This window comes from Aricia agestis, chromosome 20, assembly GCF_905147365.1.
Source record: "Aricia agestis chromosome 20, ilAriAges1.1, whole genome shotgun sequence".
Taxonomy (NCBI): domain Eukaryota; kingdom Metazoa; phylum Arthropoda; class Insecta; order Lepidoptera; family Lycaenidae; genus Aricia; species Aricia agestis.
In genome coordinates this window covers 5,873,589-5,892,269 of record NC_056425.1, presented here as the reverse complement: position 1 = coordinate 5,892,269, position 18,681 = coordinate 5,873,589, and the positions used below count along the sequence as shown (strand labels likewise).

At 37.3% G+C, this 18,681-nt stretch overlaps 1 protein-coding gene across 1 annotated transcript in view; it reads right to left on the bottom strand.

Annotated features, from left to right (window-relative positions):
• LOC121737272 (G-protein coupled receptor dmsr-1-like) overlaps positions 1 to 9,187 on the bottom strand; it is a 49,806-nt gene extending 40,619 nt beyond the window's left edge. The window contains exon 1 of the mRNA XM_042128896.1: positions 9,042 to 9,187. The gene's annotated coding sequence lies outside the window, so the exon portion shown is untranslated. The remainder of the gene's footprint in view (positions 1 to 9,041) is intronic.
• Between the last annotated feature and the right edge of the window lie 9,494 nt (positions 9,188 to 18,681).

Here is an 18,681-nt window from a genome sequence, read left to right as displayed (position 1 = left end):
TACTAAGACTTTAATATCTGTATGTCCGTCTGTTTGTCTAACGGCTAACCTAAAGGGGACGCAATCGGGTACAAACGGGACACCGCATTTTTATCCTTTAGGTACCATTAAAAACTAAAATCCGGAAAACCGAGCGCCTACTAATAATAAAGTTTTATTGGAGAACTCTACGGGAATCGGACATCTGTCTTTGTTAACATAATATCAACAGAAAATGTTACGGGAATATTATTTATAACCTCTCTGTTTCTACGGTTCGTTACTCTGATTATTTCCAGTTTATTCTTATGATATAATATTTTATTGCGTTCAATGTGTGCCTTTGTCGATAATGTGCATTAAAACCACTGAAATATAAAATATTCAATACGAATACTTGGTTTATAATAGCCTATTAATATATTATGAATAAAAGATATTTTTTTATATCTGCAGCAGTACCGAATTTATATTTTTATGAGAGTAGGCCACGTATGGCTATTTCCGCCGCCCCATGTACGTAATATGTACGGTTTCTATGGACCGCATCGTTATAGACCGCACCTAGGCCGCGGCCTATAACGACCTATTTATAAATCTGGGGCTGATCTGCAAGTAGGTATAGACTATAGCCTTTAAATAAAGTTAACAAGAATAGGGAATATAGCGTAAAAGTCGGAGCAGAGGGCGCTTTACTAGCACATACAGTAAATAATCCTTCGATCACTAAAAATAATCCGACCCAAATCCAATATGTTGCACACGGCATATTAGAATATTGATAGAAACGTTGTCAAACGTCGAACAAAACTTTTTGTTTAAGTCTATGCTGGTGCTGCCGTCGATCGTGAAAACATTACTGTAATTATAATATTATAATATAAATAAGCTAAAATGGGACTGGGCGGGCCATACAAGCCGCATGCATCCTGACCGCTGGGCAAAGATCACCACAGACTGGGTACCTGATGATGGACGACGCCGCCGTTGCCAACCTCGAAAAAGATGGTGCAATGAGCTAGACCAGAGTTTCTCAAACTTTCGGCTCCACGAACTCCTGTTAAAATTTAGAGGTGACAGCGAAGCCCTTAGTAACTAATGAAATCCTTTTGAAATCAGCTTTAAGGGTTTCATCTATGGACATTTCTAATAATGACTCCCTGCTGTGGAATGGCGAACCCCTAGGGGTTTGCGTACCCCACTTTGAGAAACCCTGAGCTAGACAAATACGAGCTAGGTTGGCTACGGCTGCTTTGGATTGAGATGATTAGAAGACTTTGGAGGAGGCCTTTGCCGAACAGTGGGACAGCATAGGCTGTTTAAAAATAGTTATAGTTAATTCGCTACAGTATTCTGGTGAAATTAAACTTAAAAATGTATGGATTTACATTTTTATGTTTAAAATTTATAATATCCAATAAATTATCCAATTTATTTTCAAACTGTGATTTGTGTTATTTTAATAAAAAAGCCTAAAAAAGGCAATTAAAATTTCCGCCCAAAAGTTTCGCGCACACTTTGTCGGCGCGTGCCGGGGCGGGTCGGGGCGCAGCGCAGCGCAAAATGCGCTATAGCACACTATTGCCGGGTCGGGTCGCATCGCATTGACGGATTTTAACGCTCACTGTGCCGGGGCGTGCCGGGGCGGGTCGGCGCGTAATGCATTGACGGATTTTGAGCCGAGGCTTGCCGAGCCGCATTTCATCACATCCGCGCGCCGCTTGCTTGCACGCTGTTGCCGGGGCGCAGCGGGTCATGTCGGGCCGTGTCGCATTGACGGAAATCCACCGAGCAAAAATGCGCGCCGTGGCGCCCCGGCACAGTGTGCGATACGCGCATCCGCTTTCATACAAATTGTATAGAGGCGGATTTTTGCGATGCGCCCCGGCACGCTGAGCCCCGGCACGGCCCGTCTCAGTGTGCTCACTTCTTTAACGGATTGAGTTTTTGCGATTGGTTCGATCATTCATGAATCATGATTGATTATATTATGTATCTAATAATCAACAGTTCTGTACAGTTACGAGTACACTGTCGCAGTGGATTTCGTACCCAAAGGTAAAAACAAGACCCTACTATTAAGACCTCGCGTTATCAGTCCGTCCGTCTGCAGGCTGTATCTCAAGATCCTCGCTAATGAACTATTATTTAAGGGGCTCCAACACAACAAACGCCTTTTTGGCATTTTTTGGTCGATATAATATGATGGCGTAGGCTGTTGGAATGTTTACAAATTATTCAATATTATACAACTAGTTAATTTAGTGTTTTATTGTAATTTTATTTATTTATTTATTTATTTATTAATACAACAAGATGAAAAAAAATATATATTTAGTACTAACAGAAAAACCACGTAGGTTTAATGACGTAGTACAAGTTATCAGTTTACGTCTCTGTACGAAATTTTTAGAAGTAAGATGAGTGCATTCCAATAGTATTACATAATATTTTGAAAATTAATATCAATGTTCCGAAAGAAAGTAAGATTTTAATTTATTTTTTATGTTAGAAGGAGTTATGGCAGTTATTAATTCAGGTGGTAATTGATTTAATAAGCGCGGTATTAGATATCTCGCCGTCCTCTCACCGTACACATTGCTCGCGCGCAATTTTTTTATTGCGTTTTGTAATTCACATTGTATTTGTAGAATAGGGTCCTATTTTGCCAAATTAAAGTTTATTTATATAATATTACGAGCTTTTGCCTGCGGCTTCGCTCGCGTTAAGAAGTATTATTATATACAAACTTTCATCCCCTATTTGAACCCCTTGGGGTTTGAATTTATCAAAATCCTTTCTTAGCGGATGCCTACGTCATAACATCTACCTGCATGCCAAATTTCAGCCCGATCTGTCCAGTGGTTTGGGCTGTGCGTTGATAGATCACTTTGTCAATCAGTCAGTCACCTTTGAGTTTTATATATATAGATTTATTTTAAATAAGTACTTTAATAATTAAAAATATATTAAAAATTAAATTAATTAATTAAGGGGGTTCCCATAAAAAAATACATTTTTGACTATTAATTACGCTTTGTAAACATTTTAATCTAAAATAAGCTGAAGGAAAATAATTTTAAAATAATTTTTCAATCAGGTCACGGTAAGCTTTTTTAAACTTTTTAACTTACTTAAAAAAATCGCCCAAGAACGAGTGGTCTCGCGAACATATCGTGCGCGAGACCACTCGTTCTTGGGCGATTTTTTTAAGTAAGTTAAAAAGTTTAAAAAAGCTTACCGTGACCTGATTGAAAAATTATTTTAAAATTATTTTCCTTCAGCTTATTTTAGATTAAAATGTTTACTTCAGAAATATTCATAATCTCCCCTAATAATAAGCTTAACGCCTATTCACTAGACACTTTTATAACGAGGTTGTTGTAGGCAGAGGAAAATTAGAAAATATAAACTACCTTATAAACTAACTTTTTTACAAGAGAAAGGATTTTATTTCTTAGTCTTATGTAGGGTTAAATATTTCTTGATGGTAGGTAGGACATTTAAAAAATGTAATTTTAATAGAGTAATTATTTTTTATTTTATTAACTACGAGCTTTTGTCCGCTGCTTCGCTCGCGATAAGAAGTATTTATTATATACAAACTTTCATCCCCTATTTTAAACCCTTGGAGGTGGAATTGATCAAAATCCTTTCTTAGCGGATGCCTACGTTATAATATCTACCTGCATGCCAAATTTCAGCCCGATCAGTGGTTTGGGCTGTGCGTTGATCACCATGTCAGTCAGTCACCTTTGAGTTTTATATATAAAGACTAGATTGCGCCCGCAACTCCGTTGCTCAAAAATTCGTTTATAAAAGTTACACTTTAGGGTTAGTCGCCCCTTAAGTTTAGACATTTAACTCTCTTTTGTTACACCGCGGCAAAGTTAGTCGTTCTAAAATAAGTTGAAATGCATTAATTCAGCTACACAAGTAATACATAAATTAAAATATATTAAGCCGGGAGCTCAATTCGCGCTGACATACCGTACAGTCGGAGGAAATAAGTGCTGAGCAGCCTCAAAATAAAATCGAGAATCGACCTAATGTAGATTATCAAGGTTACGTAACTTAAAAATATTGTATCACTTATTACTAATAAGCATACATATTTTCACATTTTTGACAATCATTTTTGTTTCGTAATAATATTTTACTTCACAAAAAATTATCTAATGATACCTCTAAAATGCTTCCAAAAATAAGCAAACATTTACGACTGCACTTAAGAGACAGATGATTTAATAAGGAGCTCTGTCAATCTCCTTTACTAAGGAGATTGACAGAATAATCTGATAATGAATGTTATGGGGATGTCAAAATCTCCATTTCATACATTTTTGTTATTAATGTTCGTCTCATAATGCGGCAGTTAAAGTATTAGTACGAAGTATCATATTATTTATAATCCCGGGACATAACTCTTCCTTTCGGGTTCGCCGCAAACGGGTAAAACCCAACAAGATAATACAGATTATAACATAAAAATGGCTATAAAAGACAGGAACGATAAAGTCCTAAGCCACATGGCGGGTAGATTCGACACAGAACGATATCTCTTTAACACCCTAGAAACTCCACCCAGCTTGAGTGACCCCTCTCCACCAAGCCAATGTCACAACATCTAAAGGCAAAGGGTGGAGCAGCATAAAATCTAAGAAAAAAGTGTCCATGGCGTGATGGACCACAATTAATTAAAATTCATAATATTATTTCAATTATCCTTGGTGCGAAAAATCTAAATAATAAAATAACAAAAAAAGGATATGGACGAACAGTCTATAGACGGCCACAATTTTATAATAATAAAAAAAAAAACAACATAATACACGTTATTGATTCAGTTGAAACTTTACTGTATGTTAGATTGTCTGTGTAATACAAAAACTGTCCAACTAAAAACAGGGCCCAGCTGTAGCCCCAATCATCATCATATTACATTAATCCGCGAGAGAAAAAATTTGTATCACTTTTGACGAAAAATGCGGTAACGTAGGTGAATGAAATTTTGCATAGTTATAGTTTATATGGCGAAGGAGCGCATCGAGCTAATATTATTTTGAAATTATGCTTTTATCATACATTTTTTTTACAAATAAAACATTACACACACTAAAAAGTGCACACTTCCATATTTTTCAATGACAAGTCTATACATACGAATATTATACTCTTTTGTTTATGGTTGAAGTATGTTGTCAAATTAAAAATGGATTGTTTTTTTTTATTAAATCTGAAATAGTCAATACTTTAAACGGGGAGCCAAAAGAAGATAATTAAGGTCGAATTTCGACCATTGGGCGATCTTTAGCAAATATACGAACCTAGATGACCCGGTGAACTTCGTATCACTTTCCTGCTAATACAGACCTTCCCTGAACTTACACAAATATTTCAAGACTAAAATTAGCCAAATCGTTTCAGCCGCTCTAGAGTTTAAGCGAGACTAACAAACTTTAAAATTCACTTATATTTAGACTAGATCCCGAAACTAATGAAAAAAAATTTTTCTATATATAATCTAACGCTCATCATACTCACATACGGTTTTGCTCGATGGTTTTACTCCGAATCGAAGGAAATTACATATTTGTCATATTTAATTCCATAGGAGCCAGCCTTCGAGCCGTCAGTTTTGCGGTCCACACGGTGGTTATTGCTCGATTTGGAGTAAAACTATTTATTTTTGTAGCATTACATCTTTTGACAGAATTCAAAGTCGTATACGTAAAACAATCAGTTTGGCGGCTTATGCGAAAAGGTGACGAACAGCACTTTCACTATTAATTCATCGGTCCTCATACGATCACTGGTGACTAAGACACAATATAAATTCTATTGTGTCTCGTTTTTCCACGATCGACAGGTTAATTATATTTTTACGGATTATCTCCTAATTTCCTCGACGGTACCTACTTTCAACACAGTAAACTAAGCATGGCTTAATAGGACTTGCTGATGTGGAATTAGTCATTTTCCACCATTTTATCTAATCACTAATGGTTTATTCATGCTACTGTCTACTGGCTGCCTATCTAGGGACTACTCTACATAACTCTATCAAGTAAATTATTTTGCCGAGCTTGGACGTTTTTGATAAAGTTAATTTGTCGCTCAAGTTTCGATATGGTTTCGATTCTCTTTCAGTATAAATGTCTTAAAAGTTTAAACGCTTTTTGAGTAGTTTAAACTCTAAGATTTTCAGATTCAGTCAGCTACATATTGTTAACTAGAAGTTTCCCTTAGCTTTTCAAATCAGTATCCCGCTGTAATGGTAAATTTTCCCTACATTAAAAATATCCTACTTATGTCCTTTCCTGTGGTACTTAGCGTCTCTGCCAAATTGCATTAAAATTGGTCCAGAAGTATAGACAAAAAACTTTTCTCTATATAATATTTCGTGTTCAGACTTTAAACAAATTGTTTAAAGTCTGAACATTAAGCGGCAGTGAAAAGCGGTTTCCTGGAAACACTTGACTTGGATTGTGTAACATCAAAATGATTGTCAAATTCGTCCGCTGTATAATGTTATTAGTTGTAGTCGTCCTTAATAAATTGTTCCAGAAATTTGACAAAGCTGTAAACAAAACAATTTACGAGTAATTAATTAAAAGATTTGAGTCCATCAGGTACTTAGCACGGGGCCAGACTGACGTGGTGTGAAGCGTCCATAGATATTATTATTATTATGTTTGTGTAAGGCATTCCTTGCTCACGGGCAATTAAATCCCGGACCTTTGGAAGGCATGCGTGGGGCCGAAGCCAACACGTAGAGGCATGTTACACAGTTTTAATCTAAATGTAATGTGACACTGGCCGGCGACTCTCCTGTCCGCACTATGGGAGTACGAGTGATATGACCAAGGAGAGCCAGCGGCCAATGCAGGACTATTACAGGGAATGGATATTGGAAATGATACCGGGCTATGGGGGTGAGGTGCTAGTGGACTGGATAACTGGGACTATGGAAGGACTATAGTCGTAAGTATTGTAATATCGTGGTAAGGTACGTCATAGTAGGTAGGAAAAAAGTGGCACGCTCGTATTCATACAAATGGAGCAACGTGCGGTATCTATTTTGATCTATGTCTATGATATCAGCTGAGAGTAGACAGAATACTATTTGCTCGAGAAAAGTTTTATTTGCTGTACAAACTAATTAAATTTTAAAATGTTTGTTTCATTGATACGAGTATGATAACAGTACAATAATTATCGTTTAACTTTATACTTTACCTACGTATATATTATTACTGCAATGTTTTCACGTTAGAGGTAGCACGACAACGTTTCTGACAAATCAAGATGGCCCCCGGCCATCAAAAAGCTAAGCCATACTCAGTACTCTTCGAATAATAAAATGGCCCGAACAGTTTACAGTGCTTACTCGAGTATAGCTAAATTTTCGTTGTATTTGAATGCCGGCTGTCGCCTAACAATTGAAAATCTATTGTGTCCGCGATTCCCACGATCGAGGTATTAAGTCGCCATAAAGCTTGGTGAAAATGGTGGAAATATGAGTGGAATTTTCCAGGAAGTAGAACAAAGTTATTATTTGCACCCCTGTATTTTCCCCATTTAGAGTTATATTACCTGTCACACAACCCTTATGACAACGCTATAAGGTTAAATATCGTAGGAATTCAGGGGTGAAATACTGAAGTAGATAAGTCAAATACAAGCGGCCCTTTGGAACAATTACACTTAATTGCTTCTGCTGTTATAACAATCGTTTACTGTCTTGTTAACAGGTGCCTTACTCCCGAAACTGATATCGATTTCTATTTTCGATTTCAACGGTTTTTGACACTTTAGACATGCTTTAGACATCTAAAATAGAGCTATTTTAGATGTCGAAAATCATATGAAAATGTATGGAATTGACATAACACGAGTCGAACGTCAACGTCATATTATTAACGAACGCGTCATTTCCATACATTTTGACCGGCGCGGCGGCGATTCTATAACGAAGCGATAACGAAAAAGTCTTGGCTAAATGGCCACTCTGCTATTTTAACTAAAATTAGCTTCGAGCCGGTCCGGATCTAAACAGTGAAATCGTATTTCGATTCCTCCTATGTAAATAACACAGACCAACAAAATTGAAAAAATGTTGCCTGAAAAAGTCTGTATCTGTAAGAGCTTTGTGCCCTGATCATAAAAACTAGGTAATTGGCCGAGCTTTGCTCGGTATTCGATAAAACACGAATAAAATGAAATTTTCTAAAAATTATTCCTAGCTAGATCGATTTATCGCCCCCGAAACCCCCTATATACTAAATTTCATGCAAAATCGTTGAAGCCGATTCCGAGATTCCAATTATATACAAGAATTGCTCGGTTTAAAGATATAAGATATTATGTTTCTAAAAAATTTTCTATCAGCTCAGGTTCTAAATATATTTCATACAGAATTTTCAAAAATACAAGATAAATAGAATTTTAAGATAACATACCCAAGCTTCGTAAATTATAGCCACAGGTTAACACAAAGTTTGGACGATATCTCTAAGCAAAATAATTGTTCTAATGTTCCCTTACCGTCAGAAAAACTTTTGTCTTTTCCGGGGATTCAAAATACCAGCTCCTAACCATTAATTTTTTTGCAGCGGTTAAACTGTACAGAGATAAATGATAACAGAGAGACAAACGTACTTTTCAGATTATAATAGAGACCATAGACCGCAGCCTCGTTCGCAACGAAACTTATCGATAGCGCGGGAAACGTAAATATTTTTACATTTATAAATTCTATTATAATAATTTTTATTTTTATTTATTTATAAATGATCACATACAGTAAAACACGCACTCAAATTTATAATAGAGCCTTTCCCGGGACTCAATGTAACATGACACCAAACTTCATCAAAATCAGTTCGGCGGTTTTAAAGCGTGCAGAGGCACAGTTATACAAACATACATAGACATTCATATTACGATATGACACAATTTTTTTTTCATAGTAAGTATTTATTTCAAAATAAACCAACGTGTTCATACTTAAAGTTCTACTAAACTTCTCTAAATAGAGCGCACTAAATATTTATACGTACCTGTTTACAGAAGTAGCCTCACACGGAAACATAAATAATAATTAACGAAAATACACTCCGTATGTTTGTTCGTGCACTGTTTACGGTACGGATAAGATAAAAAAGTTTATTCTTTCGCCTCAATTCGTGTACGGTAGCGCGCTACGCGAACGACGGAGTTGAACTGAGGTAAAACGCGTTTGTTACTTGTAGTTTTAATTATTATTGATAACCGAGGCCTCGATTTTAAGAAATTAATCACCACTGTATTTACTATTTTACGTTACGCACCATGAATGATTTGTTTCATTTCTCTTCTTTTTTCTTTTTAAATAAATTTGTTAATTGTTTAATTCTCTTTCTATTACTCTTTCTTATCTTTTTATTGTCCCTGCTCTGGGCCAGGTGACAACACTTGCACTGAATTCAAAGTACTGATACTAATTAGAATTAAAAATTACGTACTCGTCTCCAGTACAGCACTGTAACAAATTACTAATTATTGTTTCCATTATAATGTAAACAAAAATGTTCATAACTACTGACTAGTTCCAAAATAAAGTACTTAAACTTATTTTGGAACCTTTTTTTTTATGAAATAAGGGGGCAAACGAGCAAACGGGTCACCTGATGGAAAGCAACTTCCGTCGCCCATGGACACTCGCAGCATCAGAAGAGCTGCAGGTGCGTTGCCGGCCTTTTAAGAGGGAATAGGGTAATAGGAGAGGGTAGGAAAGGGAATAGGGGAGGGTAGGGAAGGGAGTAGGGTAGGGGATTGGGCCTCCGGTAAACTCACTCACTCGGCGAAACACAGCGCAAGCGCTGTTTCACGCCGGTTTTCTGTGAGAACGTGGTATTTCTCCGGTCGAGCCGGCCCATTCGTGCCGAAGCATGGCTCTCCCACGTGTGAACTAGTCATGAACTACTACAACTTACAAGCAATTGAAAAAGAAGTAGTAGGTAGTATAATGTTACTACACTATGCTACTGTACTACTGTACTACTGTATTTCCGGACCAATACGACCTGCAAATCTTCAAGAAGAGAGCGTATTACCTCGAAGGTCGAATCCAACCGCTTGGGGGTTTAGAGGTTAAAAGCCAACACGCACCTGCAGTTCTTCTGATGTTGCGAGTGTCAATGGACGACGGTAGTTGCTTTCCGTAAGGTGATCCGTTTGCTCGTTTCCCCCATATTTTATAAAAAAAATACGAACATATAGAGTACATTTTTGCTTTGCTTCAGCACAACAGCTTTGTTCATACTGTGCCTTTTTCTGTCCGTCAAGGGCATGCTTTATAGCGCAGTCAACAACGAACACGAGGCATGCCCGCGACGCATGCCCTCTGACCGTATCCAAAACTTTCGCTTTGTTATTAAAAATGGGAGTTGGCGTTGCGTTCGTTGACGCATTCAATTATTGAATGTGCCAAAACGAAAGTTAAATGAAAGAAGATGACTAAAAATTGAAGACGAAAGCGCATAGTGTGGATTAGCTGTCTACACTGTGCACTTTCATCTTCAATTTTCGTCATCAACTTTCATATTGGCGCATTCAATAATTGAATGCGTCAAGGAACGCAACGCCAATAATGTCATTTTTGAAGTTTTGGATACGGTCAGGGGGCATGCGTCGCTATTATCATACATAATCGACGTCGATCGTGCATAAATTCGCCATTTTGATGGCAATCATGATTGCCCCACATAGCCCAACGTGAAAGGAGGGACAGTCTAATATCTGTTAATCATGTAATGTCCAGCCTACACATGTAAAAGGATTATGACAGACAATATTTTATCATTTTGCTTTTTTGTACCTAAAGTTAAAATTTGTTTTCCATCAGGTGATCCGTTTCCTCGTTTTCCCTTGAAAATAAATTGAATCCGATGTCCAATTTTTTAAACATTTAACAATTATTTACAAAGCTTATTAAATATCCCGATTTGCTTAAATTATTTTTTATCATATTGTAAGCACTTGGATGTTTTATCTTTGTTTATAATTGTTACGGGGAAATGAAAGCTACATTATAAAAGCAGCCCCATATGACGTCACATAAAAAATGACTTCTTAGTGCCTTATCACACTGGCGATTAGCGAGCGATTTGAAAGCGACGCGACTACGCAGCGTCGTCGCGGCGTGGTGTGGACGCCATTTTGTACACTCGTCTACACAGATTATTATTATATATAGTAGACTCGTCTAGGGAGTGACGTCAGAATCCATTTTGCTGCTGAGTGTCCAAAACGCCGAAGGCAAGCTACGTGCACGCCGCGCAATCGTGGCGTCATCGCGGCGTGTGCGCTGCGCAGTCGCGTCGCTTTCAAATCGCTCGCTAATCTCCAGTGTGATAAGGCCCTTACTAGTTACTGCTTTCCTAGCTTAATAATTGGTGCCCAGCCCCAGGGAAAACACAACACTGCAAAACAACATAATTTAAATTATATCACTCTTCCATGTGGTTTACCAGTTCCTGACATAATGCATAAAAAAACTGTATGAAATATATTATACAGAAATATTGTATTGGATTGTGGTATAAACAGCGAAATTATAAAATACCAATACGTTGCAAAATTCAGTGTTACGCCTAGGGTCAACAGTTCAACACACACGACACGTAGATGCATTTTTAATAAATCTTATATCTTTAAACGAGCAATTCTTGTATAATATATTATCTCGGAATCGGCTCCAACGATTTTCATGAAATTTAGTATATAGGGGGTTTCGGGGGAGATAAATCGATCTGGCTAGGAATCATTTTAGGGAGATCGCAGACGGCACACTTTTTGTGTCTCTGCAATCTCCCTCGCGAGTCTGCGGCGCACATACAATCTGCATGGCAGACTCGATCACACAAAAAGTGTGCCGTCTGCTCCCTTAGAAAATGTAATTTTATTCGTGTTTTATCGAATACCGAACAAAGCTCGGTCAAATAGCTAGTTTATACTGAATTGACAGACTTCAGCTTTGCGTGAGACGTCTTCCAAATCCATACAAATTTAGAAATGCATCTACGCGTCGCGTTGCGGTTTGAATTGACCCTAATGCGGTCCGGCGGACCCTAAGGCTAAAAATAATAACGCTCAAATTGTTCGGTTTTGGACTTTGGACAAGTATATTATAGATAGGTTTAATTCATCAATTCGCACAAAATTTTGCTTGTCATTTCAATTGGAAACTGGAAATACCCTCTACGCAACAGGTGTAACCACAAACGGGTCAGATATTCGAATCATGTCAAATACAAATACCCAACTTTTACTTGTAAATATTTAGTTATCTGTTCTATTACATTATTAGGGTGTTTCCAAGGTCAATGATTAGCATATTTTTAAAAATAAATAAAGGATAAGTACCTTTTGAATTTGTTTTTGTTATGAGTCTTAAAATTTGCATAGGCAAGTCGATTAAAAAAAAGTCTGAATATTTGTATACGACTCGATAAGTTATGCAAATTATGATAACTTTTCATATGAAACCATTTTCTGAAACCCAATATTTAACATAGCTATCGAACAAGGTTCTCCCGCGATGCTGCATACAAACCATATACAAACTATGCGAGGTGTGACATCATAGCTCGCTGACACTTTTTAACCCCCGACAAAAAAGAGGGGTGTTATAAGTTTTAAGGAGCGTTTTGGGAAGGTTGGAACTTATATTCCAGATTTTAAGTGTGAAGGTATGTCTATCTGTTTGATGGAAATGAAGATATCTTGAGTGTCTAAACACACTAGACCGAAGATACGCCCGCAATGTATTTTAAATTACCGATGACACACTATTCCGTCGCGTTCCGTCCGTATTTTGTATGCGTTGACGTAATCATGCGGAATTTACGCCGCGTTACTTCGGCCTAGTGTGTTTAGAACTTTAGAGTACACTGAGACTCAGAAAAGGACGACGTAGGATTGGTTTTGTTCCGAAATTATCCGCAGCTTCGGAGAATAAGCACGAAAAGTAAACATTGGTTGCCTTTTAATTTCTTTCACTTCAGCCACCATTTTCACATATATTTTGGTCCAGTAAAAAGTCTGCTAGGCTTAGAACCACCATCCCTAAGGATTTCATTTATTTATATCTATTTACCTAATTGTTAATCCTTAATCGATCCATAATAGATCCATGATTTTTCACCTAGGTGTAAATAACATCTGCCTGCGAAGAGTGGAAGACCGAAGAGTATAGACGGGTTTTTAGTGGGTAGGGCTGCGGTCAATTCACCATCTTTACGGCCGCAACGAGTCCTACATACCCGTAGGACTCGCTGCGGAGTTGTCCCCAAACCCTCCGGCATGCGCAACAGCATTCCCCGTCTCAAAAAAAAGGTGTAATTAACATGAAGAGGAAAGATTTTATTGATTGCACCAAATGCTCGACAACTACCCGACCGATTTTGATACAATTTGGCACAAGATATAGAAAAGACTACCGAAGTACATAATAATATAAGATTTTTATGACGTGAAAATGAAAACGGCTCCAACAAAATGTTGTTCTCAGTGTATGAAATTGCTTTTCCTTCCTTTTTAATTTTACCTCTGTGGGCCGTAGCCCGTAAGTAACCTATGAGGAAATTGGACTGAAGTGACTAAAGACGTGTTAAGCGCCACGCTCACCACAAAATACTATCATTTTATAAAAAAGTATAACGTCACATGAAGTCATGTCGTCTACAAAGGCTTTTCAATAAACTGCACATGCAGTTTAATAAATTATAAAACTTACTCACATTAATAAGTTTCTTAAATCGTAGTTTACTTCTCAAAGTAAGACTCAGAGAGAGATACATTCCTAAATTAAGAGAACGCTAAAATTTTGTGGTGTCTCCCCTCTCCATATAATATCTAGAAGGAGAATATGCTATTTTACGAGATTCATAATATTACGACTTGCATATTTTGTATAATCGTTAGCTTTCAAATTGGGAGCGTCAGTCAAATAGGACTTCAAAACTGGGTCAATGGTAGGTAGACTTCTATGATAGCCAATAGGAAAATGTGCTTTAACTCGTTTATTTATTTATTAATTATTTTATTATACATATCTAAAGTTTACAATTCTGACAAGTATTTTCTTCCCGTAACCGCGTTGTGTAGACGATAATATACAAATGTGTATGTAATTTCGTATTACCAATAGGTTTATTAGTTATTGCACATCCCATTGTAAGTAGTAGACTATTTATCTATTGTGTAGTGGCGGCTTACTTACATCCATATAGGTACTCGGCGCCGATATAAAGGAGTGTATGTGCCAGGACTGCCAGCTAGTTTAGTAGGTAACTGAAATTCCTTATTAAATTGTAATGTAATATCCATACTAATATTATAAATGCGAAAGTGTGTCTATCTGTCTGGAGAGGGATACTTCGACTTTCGAGTCCCGGGAAAGGACATAGGATACTTTTTATTCACGGAAAATTGTACAGTTCCCGTGCGATAAACTAATTTAGGCGCAACGGAGTTGCGGGCGTTATTTAGTTTATTTTTAACAGGCTTTTGTCCACCACATGTTTCCACCACTGCTACTCCTGTAAGCCAAGATCGACGGCGGTTAGCGGTAATCAACCACAGAAAATCCTTTGATATTATGATCTCAGGGTGCCCGAGGGAAATTATAAAATATCTTGGGATCCACAACGAAATTGATCAAAAGGAAAAGGAGTAAAAATATTCCAGTTTCTTTTTTTGTTATTCTAAAATTTTGCACTTGTTTATAAAGATAATTTGATCTATGAGAAATAGATAAACTTGTGTCCTTTACAGAGTTCAAAAGGTGCAAAAAGTAGAGTTCCCTTTGACCCTAGACTGGACGCAAACACAAGCGACTAACGGCCATTTCCAATATTTGATCTATCTCTGGTTTTGCCCTACTCTAATTGCCTGTCTCTAATGTCTAATGTGAGCTATTCCTATCTCTAGTAGGGCAAAACCAGAGATAGATCAAATATTGGGAACGGCCATAAGACTTTGCATCATCTATCAATTTCCACCAGTGTAAAATCCCTATGACAGTGAATAAGCCTTTTTCTGTTCCCTATAATAGTTTATTGTCCACTCGAGCCAGGCATATTAAACAGGTGATCAACATATAGCAGGTAAACGATGCATCATATTAACATATAATGCACCGCATACTAAGCTGGCGAATGTTTGTGGTTGAGAGATGGACTGTATGACTAATAAGTAAATACTTATATCGAAGCCACATTCATTTTTTGAGTTAATAATGTTAAATTAAGGTAGGTAAGTATTTAATTTCGTGTGTGATACAGACACACACACATACTGTATGTCAAACTTATAACGCCACTCTTTTTGTCAGGGGTTGGGTTAGTTTTTATTATTCGTAGGTACGAATAAAAATGAGTGGAACTCTCGCACGAAGGGTTCCGTACCGAAACAGAGCAAAAATTGTGTTTTTTGTAAGCGACCGATGTTTTTTTTTATTTTAATATTATTATTAATTATTAAAGTACATTTATAACAAAAGAATGTGTGAAAAATTCAAGTGCCTACCTCTTGCCATTATTGATATAGAGCGAAAAATTCCGAAAAAATCACGTTTGTTGTATGGGGGCCCCCCTTAAATATATTTTTTTTTCAGTATTTGTTGTTATAGTGGCAACAGATATACACAATCTGTTAAAATTTAAGAAGTCTATCCATAACGGTTCTTGAGATACAGCCTGGAGACAGACAGACGGACAGACAACGAAGTCTTAGTAATAGCCAATAGGGTCCCGTTTTTACCCTTTGGGTAATGGGTACGGAATCCTAATAAAAACTAAGGAAACGTAACTCCCTCTTCAACCATTTTGAATTTGGTTCCTTTTCGCACACTACAATACGGCAATAGCAACGAAACACTACTCAAATTTACCAAATAAAGCCTTTGACATTCATTGTCACTTCTATAATATTTACACAAAATTGTGTACCGAATACATGCAAGTACGCTTGTAATAATAATAATAATAAAACATTTATTCATGAACTATGGACATTACACCACACTACATTACCAGAAAAAAAAACAAAAAAAAAACACAGAACAGTTAAAATTATGTTGACATGGCAATACAAAACAGTAGTCTAATATGAACTGTAACTAGCCTAACTAAGAATGAACAAAAAATAAAAATAAGAAAAGTAGCAAGTAACAACCATTTCAATCATAACCTAGCAAGCAAGAGTGTTATGGGAAGGTAGGAGGTGTAATGCTCAAGCCATTGAAATGGAGTCCACTCAGGTAAAACGACTATGGATAACCACAGTCCCTGATATTCTGTGGATCCATACTGTCAGGCGCAAAACAGACCACCCAAGGCTACAGTGTCGCAATTTAAAAATAAAAATTTAATTGTACATATTCGGGTCACATTTTGTAGACTCATAGACAAATTTTGTGACACAGGTACTCTTCCTTAGTTTTTATTATTCGTAGGGTTACAATAATAATTAGATTAAACTGTTAGTGCTGGCTGTAACCTTAGATATGAAGGCAGCAAAAATCCACCACAGATTAAAGACAGTGTTACTGATGATGATGATTACTCAAAGCGCTATTTTCGGTTTTTTTTATTTGTACCGAAATGCTCAGATATTGTTCAACAAGCAGTTAATAACACAAATCTACATAGATTTACATAGTCTGTAGCGGTGTCTTTGATCCTAGGTATAATTACAAACGGAGCCATCTAGCCACAGACGTTTATCATCATCATCATTTTCATCATTTGCATCACGACCATCAACTGATTAGACAATCCAAAGCGCGGATAATCTACTGGGATCCAGGTAATATGTATGGAGTTCCTATATAAGACTACGAGCTTTTGCCCGCGGCTTCTCTCGCGTTAACAAGTATTATTATATAGAAACTTTCATCCCCTATTTGAACCCCTTGGGGTTGGAATTTATCAAAATCCTTTCTTAGCGGATGCCTACGTCATAACATCTACCTGCATGCCAAATTTCAGCCCGATTCGTCCAGTGGTTTGGGTTGTGCGTTGATAGATCACTATGTCAATCAGTCAGTCAGTCACCTTTGAGTTTTATATATAACCTATATTATAGATTCTTATATTATTGTCTTCACTAAGCATTTTGTTTTACTTCGAGGATCGTCTAAGCTGGCTTCTTTCAGTTTAGAAAGAGAACTTTTCACTTTAGGAGCCATAGTTGCTGTGATCTAATAAAATAAATTTAAAAAATCGGCCAAGTGCGAGTCGGACTCGCGCACAAATGGTTCCGTACCGTTATAGCGCGAAGTATGGCAAATATACAGTGTTTTGTGTGTGGCAGCTCCCCTTAATTATTATTTATTATCTTGTGAAAATTCCAAGTGTCTACATGTTGCCATTATCGATTTCAAGCCAAAAAGGCCAAAAAAATCAGATTTCTTGTATGGGTGCTGTGTTGTGTGTTTGTTGTTATAGCGGCACCGAAAACACACAATCTGTGAAAATTTCAGAAGTCTAGCTAAGCGGTTCTTGAGATACAGCCTGGAGACAGACAGACAGACAGACAGACAGACAGACAGACAGACGGACAGACATCGGAGTCTCAGTAATAGGGTCCCGTTTTTACCCTTTACTGAAAGGGTAAAAACGTTATCGATACTCAATACCGACTACGTAAATATTTAGTATAGCAAGTGACCACTAGAGGCGCTGTAAAATTTACCTTACTAAATATTTACGTAGTCGCTATCGAGTATCGATATATACTATAGCTTTAATCTCATGGTAGAGCTACAGTAGCTCTACCATGAGATTAAAGCTATAGTATTTACGCCCGTGTTTGTTGATAATATTATAAAGTTTTCAAATACGAAAACTTCCTCAGCGCAAATGAAGAAAAATGTGCAAATTCAATACTTTATTCTTCAAGGAATCTCCAATAAACATGGCATGTTCGAGGCCCATCTGCTCAGCTTGAGAGGTAATTGAATTGTGTTTTAATTAATTAACCAACCATTAATACTAATTTGAGTGAAGTTTAAGGGGGAATGGATCTAAGCAAATTGATTTATAAGATGCAGGGATGAATTCTAAGCGTTATTAAAATAGATGATGGATATACCTGCCAGAAGAGGCAGGTATATCCATCATCCATTTTAATAACGCGTAGTCAAAAAAAATTTTATAGGGGACCCTCAAGGCATTGGGGACCTCAGGAATGGGCCCCCTATAATTTATTTGGTGGTAGCTACGCCCCTGGCTTATTTATGTGCACGGCGGCAGTGGCATAGTCTCTATAACTAATGTCTGCCACACCTACACGGTACGGCCTACCGGAGAGGTCCAACTGTGCAGGTATGCCTGCGCAGGTAGACCGGACCGTGTGTGGGAATAGACCTGTGTAGTTTTATCGACCTGCGCAGGCGACCAGCACAAAATCTATTCCCACACACATTCCAGTCTACCTACACAGGTAGACCACTCCGGTAGACCGTAGCGCGTATGGCTTAGGTACATTACGTAGTAACTACTTACTTAACTTAACTTTGTGCTATAACTATCGGCTAAGCAGCCCAGGATTAATAAATAGGCCGTATAGGCCGCGGCCTAGATGCGTCAGCTTCCCAAGGGGGCGGCAGATTTCGTAAATGGGTGGCGAAAATATAGTGCATGGCAGCTACAC